The sequence below is a fragment of the Protopterus annectens genome, chromosome 9.part0 (genome assembly GCF_019279795.1).
Source record: "Protopterus annectens isolate FY-2018-M chromosome 9.part0, PAN1.0, whole genome shotgun sequence".
NCBI classification, from domain to species: Eukaryota; Metazoa; Chordata; order Ceratodontiformes; family Protopteridae; genus Protopterus; species Protopterus annectens.
In genome coordinates, this window is record NC_056743.1 from 8,401,661 (window position 1) to 8,417,129 (window position 15,469).

The window sequence follows — 15,469 nt, forward strand, 5'->3', positions numbered from 1 at the left end:
TTTGCAGAGGTCCAGACAGCCAAGTATGATTCAAACAGTGAGTGACTTATTTGGTGCAAGCATTTATTTTATATTTATGTACTTGCATCTGTGCCTGATGTCCCACATACCATGCACATTTATCTCTACTGAAACTGCTCCCCAAGCAAATTCCAAGGCATCTGTGGTAACTGACTGTTTTGGAGCAGGGAGGGAGAAGGGGAGACCTGAATTTCAGGATATCTGTTGTCTCCACCAAAAAGTTATCTCTTCTGATAAACCCCAGCACTGGAATTTGAAAAGATAAAGGGTACTGATGCTGGTACCAAAGGGATTTCAGATACCACTTTATTTTTCTCATGTGGGGTCTTGCTGGGGTATCATGAGATTCATAGATGCTATGAGACCCAAAATTATGAGCTATTCCCTCACAGTGACCAAAGTCTTGGTGAAAAACCATAACACAGACCCAGATATAGATATATTTCTTCCTGTGGAAGAAAAGCTTTTTGAAATGAAATGAAATGAACAGCTGATGCCCTAAGAACATAATCCTGTGGGAATGGGTCAAAAAAGAGTTTTGAATGTTCTCTTGGAACCCCAGCCTGTTTAAGAGATGTCTCACCAAAGTGAGAGATTCCTGACACTTTGAAAAAGAATATACAAAGATAAGCAAGCCATCTAAATATGGAAAATTGTGGATACCCTGTAGCCTGCAATGAGCTATAACTGGAGCAAGACTCTTTGTAAAACATCTTAGAGCAGTGGATCATCCAAGTTTAAAGGACAAAACTGATAATGTGATCCAGACACACAAAACCTTAAACTCTTGAAGTCTGAATTAAAGGGGGTGTAATGATAAGCATGTTTTAAATCTGGTGGTACCAGGAAACTTAAATGAGGAAGAAGAGGTAAAAGACTGTAAAGTGGCAGCATTTTGAACTTGGGCACTCTCACAAACAGGTTTAGGAAAGAAAGATTCAGAACTGGTCACCATGCATCTTCTTTCTTTGGCACTAAAAACATCTTTGAATAAAATCAAACTTTTCACACCTGTGAAGGGGGAACTGATTCTATCACTCCCTGAGATAGCATGTCTTGAAGGATGGAGGGAAGTAGAGCAGACTGGTCGGGTGGTTGAGGAATTACCCCCTGGAAAGGAGAGATTTCCTCCCACTACCATCTGTTATCTTGATGAATGATCTTCGGAACTCATTTGTCTGAAACTGTTGCCAAAAGAGGAAAATGGGGAATCAGACTTTCTGGAAGGGGAAAAAGGACTGCCAGGGTGGGAGGTGGGGAACAAGGTCCCCTAAATAGTCATTCTGACTTGTCAGGACTGTCCTTGTTTTTTTTGGGGGGGGGGTCTGGCATTCGTTGTAGAACCTCCTGCCATTTCTTCATATCAGCTGACCCCTTTCATCATACTTTCTGATAATCTCTGCAACAAAAGGAACCAAAAACTAAATCTCTATCTAAAGGAGAATTTAAAATCTCAATTTTCACATCATCTGGGAGGTTCTGAGAATGCAGCCAGGCAAACTTCCTTGAAACAGTACCACTGTGGTTGCAGCTGTCCCATCTAGCACATAGTGCCAGTACCTGATGTAGCACTCCACCCTCCTCAGCTCTTATAGGTTCATATAGGTATTTACTAGGCTACTGACGACAAGGGCCTTTTTAAGCCCAGCCACGCATCCCAAATCTCTGACAAGTTCTGATACCCTTGATAAGTGTAAACAGGGGCTTGGGAGATTAAACATTAACCTATGAACCTATGAACAAGCAGGGGCCTGGAAGTTGGAGATGAACCATTGACAGGGTGCCTGTGTCCATTACAGACATAGGTGCCAAACCACGGATGAATTTCTTGTTCTCCATCCTATTGTCCAAGTTGCACTTGAATTCGGTTAGGGAGGAACTCTGCTTCACATGAATGGGGAGCCTGTTCCATAGATGGGGTAGTTTCTGGGAAAGATACCCGTCTTTCTAGCAGGTCCTAGTTATATCACAGGCAAAGTTTAAGTCTTTACAATGGGTAATTCTGGTGCTGTTTGTTTTGCAGGTATGCAGAAGATCTTCAAAACCCTTTAGTGTAATAAATTAATCGTTACATTGTTGTGATCAGCTTATTACAGTTAGATCCAGATGCCCCCACTCTCGCTCTTCCATTGAAAAGCAAACAACAAAAAAAGGAGAGAGAAGAAAAAAAGCACTTTAATGTAATAAGCTGATGATTACATTGTTGTGATTGGCTTTATTACAGTCAGATCCACGCCAACCCCCGTCCTGGCTCTTCCATGGGGTAACAAAACATCCCAAGCGGAAGTCATGTCCATTTTCTCTCTTTTTGCTTCTCAAGGATTTCAACTGAAAGGAAACTGGAGATGAGGAAGAAGCTTGGTTCTGCTCATAGAATATCTACTTCGCAAACTCCTGTTTTCTACAAAAATTGTTAGCTAGCAAGTTTGCAGAATATTGAGCAATGGGCTCAGAATATTTGCTTAAAATTTGTCTTTGCTCAAATAAAATTTCTTCAGCTTGCTTACCAAATAATGAATCAGTAGTCAGACAGGCAACACACAGTTGTGACCTAAAGCCGTTTAGAAAAGCTGCAGTCCTAAGACCAGCATAATACCTTACAGGTACTCCAGATGCTAAGGGTCTGCTAGCTGTATTCACAATATAGTAAGGATACTTCAGCAGATGTACCTTATTTTTATCACACACTGGAGTTAGTCAGATGAAAGATAAAATCAAGGAAGAGATTGGAATTTTGCAATAAGGTGAGAATGTCACTTTGATATGACACCATTTTGCAATCCCTACACATGGCACACACCACTTCCATCAGCAACCAGGTGCAAACATTGTCTACCTTTACTTCTACTACAACTTGTAACTCTTCTCATCCTACTACAGTCTGCTATGGTCCAAATCTGATGGTTACAGTTCATAGCTCACAAACCAAAGGCTGTTTCATGTACTAGATCATGTCCTGACACTTCCTTTACCATGTTTACTTTTCTAAATTTCCTTTACATAAATCCTCTAATAAATCCTTACACAATATAAACACAAAGCATTATACTGAAGAAAGATTTACACAGCAGGTCATCCAGGATTCATCTCGTTGCTTTGCTTCCTCCACCCCTTTTTCTATTCCCTTCTTTTCCTGCTATACAAAGCCCTCTCATGTATTATCTCCATAAGCAAGGAGCCACTTAGAACACCAATTTGGTATCAAGTCACTTTTAGTCTGGGCTCCCCTCACAGCTCAGTCTCCTTGATTTCTTCCACAACAGCATTCAGTTATTCTAATTTTAGCTTTTCTTTCTTTTCCCAATTCTTCATAACAACTTTCTTTGCCACTAGTATAACTAGGGAGATTAAAGCTTTGACATACTTAAGCTTTGTAATACTTATCCACTTAAATAAGATATCCTCCTAGTGATTGTGATCTCTTCTCCTACAATATCCTTTAGTTAATTTTGGCACCCCTTCCTTAAACTCATTCAGGCAATCACAACCCTAAAGGATATTTTTCCAAGTCTCCACTTTATCTGTCACAACTCCAGCACCTACCATCCACCTGAAGGACCAACCTTTGAAGCTTAAGCTACAGTATAAAAGTATTCATTGCAGGCATTTCCATCCAAATATCCCAAACGTTTTTTTGTTTTTGTTACAAGCCTGAGGACTAAGCATATTTCCCTCCATTGTTCTGTATATTACTTTTGTATTGAATTTGGCCCACTTCTGTCAATATCCTAACAGCCCCCATCTTCCTTTTCTTCTTTTAGCACCAAGTACGTCCTTAATATTAACTTCTCCCTTTTTAACTACTCCTGTTCTCACTCCTAACAGTTGCTGCACCAACACAGGTAGTGGATCCATTATATTTGTCAGATTTTGTGTCTTTGCTTCAACTGAAATGAAACCTCTACCTAGGACATGATCTTTTAATGGTAGACTAAATGCCTGACAAACGTCCTCCCAGTCTCTTCAGCCATCCTCTTTCCTTAACTGCTCCCAGTACCTAGGTTTTCTAGTCCTTATCCTCCACATTATTTCTCTGTCTGGCAAGGTCTCTTCATATAGAAAGCAGTTATTGTTTCCATTTTGAGACTTGAATCCTTCTGACTGAAGTAATACTTTCTTTACATGCCTGTGTGCTAGATGTTCCTCCCATCCTGACTGAAGTAATACTTTCTTTAAATGTCTGTGTGCTAGCTGCTCCTCCCATTCTGACTGAAGTAATGTTTTCGTTAAATGCCTGTGTGCTAGCTGTTCCTCCCATCCTGACTGAAGTAATACTTTCTTTACATGCCTGTGTGCTAGCTGTTCTTCCCATCCTGACTGAAGTAATACTTTCTTTACATGCCTGTGTGCTAGCTGTTCCTCCCATCCCGACTGAAGTAATACTTTCTTTACATGCCTGTGTGCTGGCTGCTCCTCCCATCCCGACTGAAGTAATACTTTCTTTACATGCCTGTGTGCTAGCTGCTCCTCCCATCCCGACTGAAGTAATACTTTCTTTACATGCCTGTGTGCTAGCTGCTCCTCCCATCCCGACTGAAGTAATACTTTCTTTACATGCCTGTGTGCTAGCTGCTCCTCCCATCCCGACTGAAGTAATACTTTCTTTACATGCCTGTGTGCTAGCTGTTCCTCCCATCCTGACAGAAGTAATACTTTCTTTACATGCCTGTGTGCTAGCTGCTCCTCCCATGCCGACTGAAGTAATACTTTCTTTACATGCCTGTGTGCTAGCTGCTCCTCCCATCCCGACTGAAGTAATATTTCTTTACATGCCTGTGTGCTAGCTGTTCCTCCCATCCTGACTGAAGTAATACTTTCTTTACATGCCTGTGTGCTAGCTGCTCCTCCCATCCTGACTGAAGTAATACTTTCTTTACATGCCTGTGTGCTAGCTGTTCCTCCCATCCCGACTGAAGTAATACTTTCTTTACATGCCTGTGTGCTAGCTGTTCCCCCCATCCTGACTGAAGTAATACTTTCTTTACATGCCTGTGTGCTAGCTGCTCCTCCCATCCCGACTGAAGTAATACTTTCTTTACACGCCTGTGTGCTAGCTGCTCCTCCCATCCTGACTGAAGTAATATTTTCTTTAAATCCCTGTGTGCTAGCTGCTCCTCCCATCCTGACTGAAGTAATACTTTCTTTACATGCCTGTGTGCTAGCTGCTCCTCCCATCCCGACTGAAGTAATACTTTCTTTACATGCCTGTGTGCTAGCTGCTCCTCCCATCCCGACTGAAGTAATACTTTCTTTACATGCCTGTGTGCTAGCTGCTCGTCCCATCCCGACTGAAGTAATACTTTCTTTACATGCCTGTGTGCTAGCTGCTCCTCCCATCCCGACTGAAGTAATACTTTCTTTACATGCCTGTGTGATAGCTGCTCCTCCCATCCCGACTGAAGTAATACTTTCTTTACATGCCTGTGTGCTAGCTGCTCCTCCCATCCCGACTGAAGTAATATTTTCTTTACATGCCTGTGTGCTAGCTGTTCCTCCCATCCTGACTGAAGTAATACTTTCTTTACATGCCTGTGTGCTAGCTGCTCCTCCCATCCCAACTGAAGTAATACTTTCTTTACATGCCTGTGTGCTAGCTGCTCCTCCCGTCCCGACTGAAGTAATACTTTCTTTACATGCCTGTGTGCTAGCTGCTCCTCCCATCCCGACTGAAGTAATACTTTGTTTACATGCCTGTGTGCTAGCTGCTCCTCCCATCCCGACTGATGTAATACTTTCTTTACATGCCTGTGTGCTAGCTGCTCCTCCCATTCTGACAGAAGTAATGCTTTCGTTAAATGCCTGTGTGCTAGCTGCTACTCCCATCCTGACTGAAGTAATATTTCAGTTAAATGCCTGTGTGCTAGCTGCTCCTCCCATCCCGACTGAAGTAATGCTTTCTTTAAATGCCTGTGTGCTAGCTGCTTCTCCCATTCTAACTGATGTAATACTTTCTTTAAATGCCTGTGTGCTAGCAGCTCCTCCCATTCTGACTGAAGTAATACTTTCGTTAAATGCCTGTGAGATAGCTGCTCCTCCCATATTTTTCCACTTGCATTATTCCTCCCTTACTGAGTAACAATGATTTCTACTTTGCCTTTTAAGCATCTTCTTGCAACAGTTAACAGTCTTAACATTGCAGACTGATAGTAATCTTGCAAATCTGGTAAGGCTACAAGCCCCTCTCCTGTCTATACAGAGCTGTAGGTATTCCTATCTTATACTAGCCACCTTCTCTTTCAATATAAATTATTTTAATTCCTTATTTACGTTAAGCCATTAATCTTTCCCAGGCCCAATAAAAATAAATGCCTGCCCATACATAGTGTCTGAACAAAAAATATTTTAATACCTTGGATCACACCGTCTAGCTCCATAAACATTAATTTCCATTCTCTGATGATACCAATCATTTTCTGAACTGTTTCTTCCCAAATCATTAACCAAATCCTTAAATATCTCATTCGATTGTATCTGCACAATAAAAGCTAGGTTTGTACTAGGTCATATGAGAGCAGATAATTCAATGTTATACCCTTTGTTTTCAATATGTTTACTTTGTATCTATCTATTCTTTGATAGTTTTCCAGCATATCAGATATCTTGGGTATCTTCATCCCTTGCTGGGTTGCATACAGAATTACACCATACCTACAGTTCTGTATAGACAGGAGAGGGGCTTGTAGCCTTACCAGATTTGCAAGATTACTATCAGTCTACAATGTTAAGACTGTTAACTGTTGCAAGAAGATGCTTAAAAGGCAAAATAGAAATCATTATTACTCAGTAAGGGAGGACTAATGCAAGTGGAAAAATATGGGAGAAGCAGCTAGCTCACAGGCATTTAACAAAAGTATTACTTCAGTCAGAATGGGAGGAGCAGCTAGCACACAGGCATGTAAAGAAAGCATTACTTCAGTCAGAATGGGAGGAGCAGCTAGCACACAGGCATTTAACAAAAATATTACTTCAGTCAGGATGGGAGGAGCAGCTAGCACACAGGCATGTAAAGAAAGCATTACTTCAGTCAGAATGGGAGGAGCAGCTAGCACACAGGCATTTAACAAAAATATTACTTCAGTCAGGATGGGAGGAACAGCTAGCACACAGGCATGTAAAGAAAGCATTACTTCAGTCGGGATGGGAGAAGCAGCTAGCTCACAGGCATTTAACAAAAGTATTACTTCAGTCAGAATGGGAGGAGCAGCTAGCACACAGGCACTAAATTTCTTCCAAACTCATGCCATTTATATCCCTTTAAATTCAATTGTCTAAATTCCTCAGCTAAGGGCTGCCTTGTCAGTGTAGTCAATTTAACGGCTCCTGAAAGGCAACCCCATCATACCTGATCCAAGCACTGGCACCACTGTAAAGTTTCAGGATAAACTTAATCCATATGGTAGGAAAGCTGAAGCTTTATGTGCTTTTAACTAAGAAACATCCTGCCAAAGACCTTCTCTGTGTCTAAGGTCAAGAGCATCAGCTGTCTCTGTGACATGTCCAAATCCCCCTGAATAAGTAATACATTGACTTTAACAACCCTGTCAAAATTCCATCTGCACTCTGTAAATTCGCACTCTTTCATATCTACAATTTTTCCTATTAGCTTTTTGGCAGTATTATACTGAAAACATTATAATCATGGTTAAGGATTGAAATTGGTCGATATGATACTGGTAGTGTTAAGTCCTCTTCCTATTATGATATTACTACTATGACAGCTTCTTTTCATGATCCAGGTGCCCCCCCCCCCTTCAAAAATATGGTTTAAGAATAGTTTCCATGCTTTAATACTTTACATATCCAACACACTAGTCATGTGACTATAGCCAGGTACACTGCTGTCCCACTCAGCAGGCTAAACAAAGAGAAGGTTACTGTCAGCTGCCTGTCGGGTGCCAGGATCTGCTACATAACCCACGCACTCAGGCCACTCCACAACAAGTACAAATATGACTCTGTCATTGTCCATATTGGTGTGAATGACCTGAGATGTATCTCCCTGGACTACATGAAAAGAGACATGGAAGAGCTCCCCAGTCTTGTAGCCCAGGCAGGTATGATCCTAGCCATGAGTAGCATTCTGCCATCACCCAGAATGATACCGCAGTACAAGGACAAAATGATTGACTTCCAATTGGCTAAGCTTCTGGTGTCATTCTAAGGGGATCCAGTATCTGTCTGCCTGGGACGATATGGTCGACAGACTACGATGCTTTGCCAGAGATGGCCTGCACCTGTCACCCTGGGATTCTGATACTGGCTAAAGCTCTTGCTGTCCCTAAAGTGCCTTTTTTAGGCAAGGTTCAAATGACAAATTCATCACCGTAACAGGAACAGGCAAGCAAAAACTGAGGGTAATGCTACTCAATGCTACTCAATACTAGAAGTCTAAATGTCAAAATGCACGCCCTCGAGGCACTCCTTAAAATGGAGAACACCGATATCTGTGCAGTGACTGACACCTGATTCAAGGCTCCAGACAGCACCCCTGCATTACCAGGCTATAACTCATACCTCACTTTTCGGCCATCTAACCTGGACCAGAACACCAAAGGCAGAGGTATGTCCATATTCATTAATGATATCCACACCTTCAGGCTAGTTGCTCAGCATAATGCATCCGAGGTTATCCAAGTGCAACTAACTCTGGGCAAAACTGCAATCCAAATTGTAGCTTGCTACAGATCCCCTACAATGCCCCAGGATTCCCACTTCTCTTTTCTTGATATACTGAAAAATATTAGGGTTCAACCAAACACTCTAATAATGGGTGATTTCAACTACCCCACCATTAACTGGGAAAACTACTCATGTACCAACTCCTTCACTCAACGCTTTCTGGAATTCATAAATTCCAATGCCCTCGATCAACTTATCCTCACCCCCACCAAGGGCAACAATATCCTAGACCTAGTCATTACCAACATGAGTGACCGGTGTTCCACACCTGAAGTCAATTCCTCGTTGGTCAGATCCAACCATAAGCTAGCTAATCACCCTAGATATCCACATCCCACCCCACCCCCCATTAAGGAAACCACAGTAAAATATTTCTCCAAAGCCAACTTCATGCTTCTTAAGACAGAAGTGGCGAAGTTCATGACACCCATGCAGATGGACAATACAGTTACGACTGCTGAATCCTAAACAAATGCACTCTATAAGCACTTACACGAGTGCATGGATCGTGCTATCCCAAACAGAACCAAGACGATATCCTCCAAAAAAAGGAAGCCAATCTGGTGGTCCCCTGCCATAAACAAACTGTACAAAAGAAGGAAGAAACTGTTGCAAAATAAGAGTAAATTCCCATGAGTGGAGGAGCTCCCTGGTCAGCCTCAGTAAGAAGCTGAGATCCCTTATAAGATCCTCCAAAGCTAGCTACTAACTAAAACAAAATTGCCACTGATTTTAGGGACAACCACAAAGCATTCCATAATTATGTCAAGAATCTCAATGGCAACACCCAGATCTGCTCTGAGTTACAGCACAACGGCATGAAAATTACAGAACCATCTGATACTGCCAACATCCTGGTAGATAGGTTCAGTGCTAACTTTACCCCCCTCACCCCCTACAGGCCCTATATCTATACAGGAAGAATGCAAAGTCCCTGTAATCACAACTAAGCAGGTAAAAACTGCACTCTCTAAAGCCAAAAACACAGCATCCATGGGACTGGACAACATCCTAGGCTGCATTTTACATGAACTACAGAATGAACTGGCACCCCACCTAAGCACCATGTTCAATCATAGCCTCATGTCAGGCTTTGTGCCCACTGAATGGCGCACAGCAACAGTTATCCCACTTCACAAAGGGGGAACTATTGCCCTATTAGACTGACGAGCCTGATCTGTAAGGCCATGGAACTTATCATCATGGAACTCATAAACAAAGACATTGGTATCCTCCAAACTCTGAACCCCACCCAGTTCGGGTTTGTGAAAGGCAGACCATGCCTCCTGAACCTGACTGACTTCTTTCAGGCAGTCACCAAAGCCGCAGACGAGGGTAAGATGGCTCATATAGCCTATCTTGACCTCGCCAAGGCTTTCGACACCATCTCCCAACCCATTCTGGAATTATAGCTAAACTCACTAAACTAGGTATAAAGCTAAACTCACTAAACTACGTTTAAAGTCCTGTCACAAGATGGGTTGCCAACTGCCTCACTGACAGAACCCACACTGTAAAAGTTACAGACCCCAAATCTGACTTCAAACCAGTGACAACTAGAGTACCACAGGGTTCAGTCCTGGGACCTCTCCTGTTTGGTAACTACTTCTCTGAAGTACAGGCTAACACAGAAGGTCTTTGGCTAACGAAGTTCGCAGATGACTGCAAACTAGGCGCCATAGTCAAGTCCCCAAATGATGTGGACATCCTACAGAACAGAAAGGCCTCACTGAGACAGATGCCTGGTGTCAGAGCCATGGCTTCAAGCTCAGTGCCAAAAAGTGCATTGTCATTCCCTTCGGTAAAAACTATGTACCTATGAACTATCACATAGGCAGCAGTCTAATTAACCCCGAATGTGTGACAAGAGACCTTGGGAGCCAGGTGGACAATAGTCTCTCCTTTGATAATCACATCGCCACAGTAGTCAGGAAATCCTTCTACGTGACACACCTCATCACAAAAGGGTTCTCATCCAGGAAAAAAGAGGTCATTGTTCCCCTCTACTCGACACTCATTAGACACATTATAGAGTACAATGCCCCTTTTCGAATGTACCTCACAAGACATCTATAGCAGCTGGAAGGGCCACAGAAGTACCTCACAAAGAGGATTACTGGCCTCAAACAGATGCCCTACACTGACAATCTCAAAAAACTCCAGCTTTACTCTGTAGCATATCGCCTAAGCATATCGCCTACTCTGAGGTGATCTCTGCCTAACATATAAAGCTATGTCAGACCCAGAGCTGTTGGACATGCTACAACTAAAGAAATCCCAATCCTTCCGAGCTACATGCTCTGGGGACCTAAACCTTGTCACCACAATAAACAGGACATGCTGGAGGGATAGATTTCTGTCCCAGAGACTTCCTGTACTCTGGAACAAGCTACCCATCTATGTCAAGCAAAGTTCCTCATTAGTGCTCTTCAAGAAAAATCTTGATGAGTGGATGGGAAATAGGAAATACACCCTGGGGATCACTTCTGTGGCTCTGTCCAACAGGGGCACAGGAAAATAACTTTCTTGGGTGGCGTAAGCCAAGGAACCTTGTTGGCAAGTCTTACTTAGGCCCTTGGGCCGGATAGACTAGTACCTACCTATGAACTTATCTTTTACTTTCAAATTTCCACCAGCAGTCCATTTAACATGGGCATTTGCCCAGTTTTGAGATACCTTATTGCCTGTCTAATTTCCTCTTCAAAAACAGACTTCACTAAACTCTATCTTGCCTCTTGTTTTAGCTTTGGGAGGTGTAGCTCTTGAAGGCACACTCCAATCTCTTCACCCCTTGCTTCCACCTCCTCATCCCCCTAGTGTAAAGTTCTCCATAACAGCCTGTTAACATTTTTCCTGTCTTCATAGATTAATTTTCAGCTTTCTTAACCTTATTATTATTATAGATCTTACTGTTTTCTGTTTGATCCGAAGTGTGAGCATTTTTGTATTTTTTAAATTGTTATGAAAATACCTCAGCCTTAATGCTACTTTTCCATCACATTATCCAGGTATTCTACCATTTGTTTCTGGGCCAGTTGTACCTATTCCCAGGCCAATTCCTGATCTGATTCACTTCCTTTTTGTTGAAGTTCCTTGATTTTCATATTTGCTGTCCTAAATCTTTCTCTCATATCTGTTTTAATTTTTTTATTTGGTTTTAAATAGATAAACAAATCAATTATAAAACAAACAAATGTCCCTCATACTTTCGCAGTCCCATATCACTAGCATTATTATTCTTTCTTTACACTTTGTCAGGGGTGGATAATTTAAATAGTCAAACACAGCAGAAAACCTGTAGGTTACTAGAGGAGCTAAAAAAAGTCCAACATTTTCCCCTTCCTTTTTACAAATATATTTCCAAGTTTTCTTGTAATTTCTTATCTATTCCGCCTTTCAAATTTTTTCCTTTCTAACAAAATATATAGGAAAATTATTGTCTTTCTCTAAATTCCTTAGCTGTGAGTGACATTTTAATCTTCATTGGAGTGTGTGAGCTAATAAATGATGGATGAGATGGCTGCTTAGATGAAGACCTCTGGACAAAGGGTCAGGAAAAAAAAATAATCAACATGTTCCAGGTGAGAAAAAAAAAAAAAAAAAACAAACAAAAAAAAAAACAAGCAAAATCACAGGATGGAATTGAAAGACAAAAAGCGAGCAACAGCTGGCCGAGTTTAAAGTATCCCCACAGGAAGATCCACCTTGTAAACTATTACAAAAGCTGTTGGAAGCCACTGATGCTGTATGCATCATGAGTAAAATAATAAGCAGTGAACAAAGAGAAGTGAATAAACTGAAAGAAATAAGCCAACATTTAGAAGAGGACAGACGTGCAGGAAAACAGTACAAGGCTGACACAGAAACAGAAAAAAGTTAGTGGCAAACAGGAAAACTGGATGACAATTAAACAAGACTGGAATGTCTGTGCACATCCTGGATATAGAAATGAAAATAATGTACTGGAACTGGGTGGAAACAAGAGTTCACTTATCCAGATTACAAGAACCAATAACAGCAAGAGTCCATAGTGACTGTAGAATGAGACATGCAAGACGAAGACAGGTGAGACACATATTAGCTTGTCTGCTCAGCTACAAACTTAAAGAAGAAAATATGAGACAAGCCAGAACACAAACATATTCCCTTTAATGACAGGTTTGTAAAACTGGAGAAGGACTATTCTGATTCAATGCATAAACTAAGAAAAGGGATAGCTGACTTGCTGGGGTCACTGAAAGCCAAGGGAATCCCCGCACAAATTAACTACCTTACTATCTTCGCTGCAATATGGAAGGAAAACAGACAGGTTCTAAACAGAGGTAGAAGCACAACTTTTGTTATGGAGATTGTGCACAGTGGAAGCTGAAGCAACAGACACAACACAATAAATTCAAACAGCTGACCAGAAATGGTCTGTCAGACAAATTTTGGAAGGGCCAGAGAGAAGGCACAGTTAGAAGCATTACACAGAACATCCAACATAGATGCACCTGTGGGAAAATGAACAAGTAAACAAAGGGGCACAGAGTGATAACAAAAAGATACCCAGGGCAAGAAATGGAAGGAAGAACATGGGGTACTGAAGAAATATGAGGGAAGTGTGCAAATAACATAAAGAAGGACGAACAAGAAGCTAGGCAAAGGAAACATCCAGCAGAATGGAGTCCATTAGTGCCTGCAGCAGAATGAGGAACAGAGATAACACAAAGCAAAATAAGAACACTCCATCAACGAGGAGACAGTGCAAGAATCTTCACGGACTCCAGGCACCCAGTGCTGGACCGCAGGCAGTTCTACAATCCCATAAACCTTTTTTCCTTCCGATCTCTCTCTCTCTCTCTCTCAGCCCCTTTCAAGTACTTCTTTTCAGCTCCTATAGTAACCTATAGATCTGCTGCTATGTTTGACCATTTAAATTATCCACCCCTGACAAATCTCGCTCTTGCACCTTCCAACACATAAAGAGAATTATGTCCTGGTGCTGTTTTGCATTTGCATTACATTATTTCCACCTCTTTTCTCACACTGATTTTCACTTGTTTCACCTGTTTCTGTTAGTACTCCCTTTTCACACTTAAAGTTCCCCTTCTACCCTTATGATATGCTACTTATGAGTTGCTTGTTTTTCCTATTCACTTAATAACTCTGCATCCCTAGTTCTTATTTCAGTTGTAAGGATTAACCTTGTCACATTTTCTTTCTGAACTTCCAACACTTAGTTTATTCAAATCAAGGTCACCTCTGTACCTCTGCCATAGTGTTGTTGCCTTTATTTACAGTTTCAAGCAAGTTTTGCAAGACCCTTCTCATCTCTGTCAAAAAGCAAAGATTTCCACTGTTTTGAAGCAGATGTAAACTTTGGACCTGCCCTTTGCTCATGACACTAGCCTCACTGGTGAAGTATACTTGCCATTGGGCAGTTTTCCTCCCACCGTTAGTTTTTGATTGGCTTATGGTAATATTCACGTGTGACTTGAAAACTATCTCTGCATCTCTAGTCCTCATGCTTGTCATTCATCCTCAAGTCTATCATTTAGGTTAGTTTCCTTCCTACTATCTTCATATATATCATTCCAGAAGGAAAGCTTCCCACCTTTGCAAATGAAACCCACCCCTTCATACTATCCAACCCACAAGAATCGTTTTTTATTAATCTTTTACTGTTTACTGCTGAATGTAAACACCTTGTTGTCTATGATATCGTCCAACACATAAAAATGTCCTGGGATTTTATGTTCACAGTTCATCAATGTCTGTTTTGGGCTGATATCTTATCTTATAGCAGAAGTTAACCTACCAATCAAAGAATTCTTTCTCCTGCTGTGAGCCACTATTCGTCATTTCAAAAACCTTCTGTAAGTAAGCCCCCATTTGTTTCTCCTTTTTAGCCATTTTTTTTTTAATAATAGAATGAGATTCATTTAAAACTGTTCCTTTAGTACCTTAGTTGATCTCTTCATCCTAGATCCTTCATGCTGGATTTGGCCCTCATTCACTGTTCCTCCAAATATTTCCTTCTTCCTCTGAGGTCTTCAAGGGTAATGTCTGGATCCAGATATACCTTCATACCAATGGGGTAAAAAACCCTAAATATGTCAAGGTATAGCAGCTTAAATCACAGCTTAAACTCTCTAGCTATTGCGTAATCATTATAGACAAAGCATTCTGTTTGAGCCAGTTTTTAAGGTTTGCCCTTTACTCTTCAGCTTCAACAGGATTTCATAGGTTGGTACTAGGCTATCGGCCCTAGGGCCTATACAAGCCTAGCCATAACAATTCCCTGGCTATTTTTTCCAAACTATTTACTTCCATGGACCCCTGTCTAGCAGGGCGACTGACGTGATCCCTGGCGTGAATTTCCTATTTCCCATCCAGTCATCAAGGTTCCTTCTGAAGAGGGCCAAAGAGGTGCTCTGCTTGACATGTATGGGCAGTCTATTCCAGAGTCTGGGGAGTCTCTGGGTCAGGAACCTATCCCTCCAGCATGTTTTGTTTATTGTGATGACAAGGTTTAGATCCCTGGAGCGTGTGGCTCTGAGGGATTGGGATTTCTTTAAGTGTAGCATGTCCAACAGCTCTGGGTTTGACATGGCTTTGTATGTTAAGCAGAGATCATCTTGGAGTAGACGATATGCGACAGAGTATAGCTGGAGTTTTTTAAGGCGGTCAGCATAGGGCATCTGCTTTAGGCCTGTGATTCTTTTAGTGAGGTATTTCTGTGGCCTTTCCATTTGTTGCAGATGTCTTGAGAGGTACATACCAAATG

General features: G+C 41.6%; 1 protein-coding gene across 2 annotated transcripts in view; it reads right to left on the reverse strand.

Moving 5' to 3' along the window:
* ARHGAP1 (Rho GTPase activating protein 1) overlaps positions 1-15,469 on the reverse strand; it is a 1,661,218-nt gene that overhangs the window by 238,874 nt on the left and 1,406,875 nt on the right. The window lies entirely within an intron of this gene.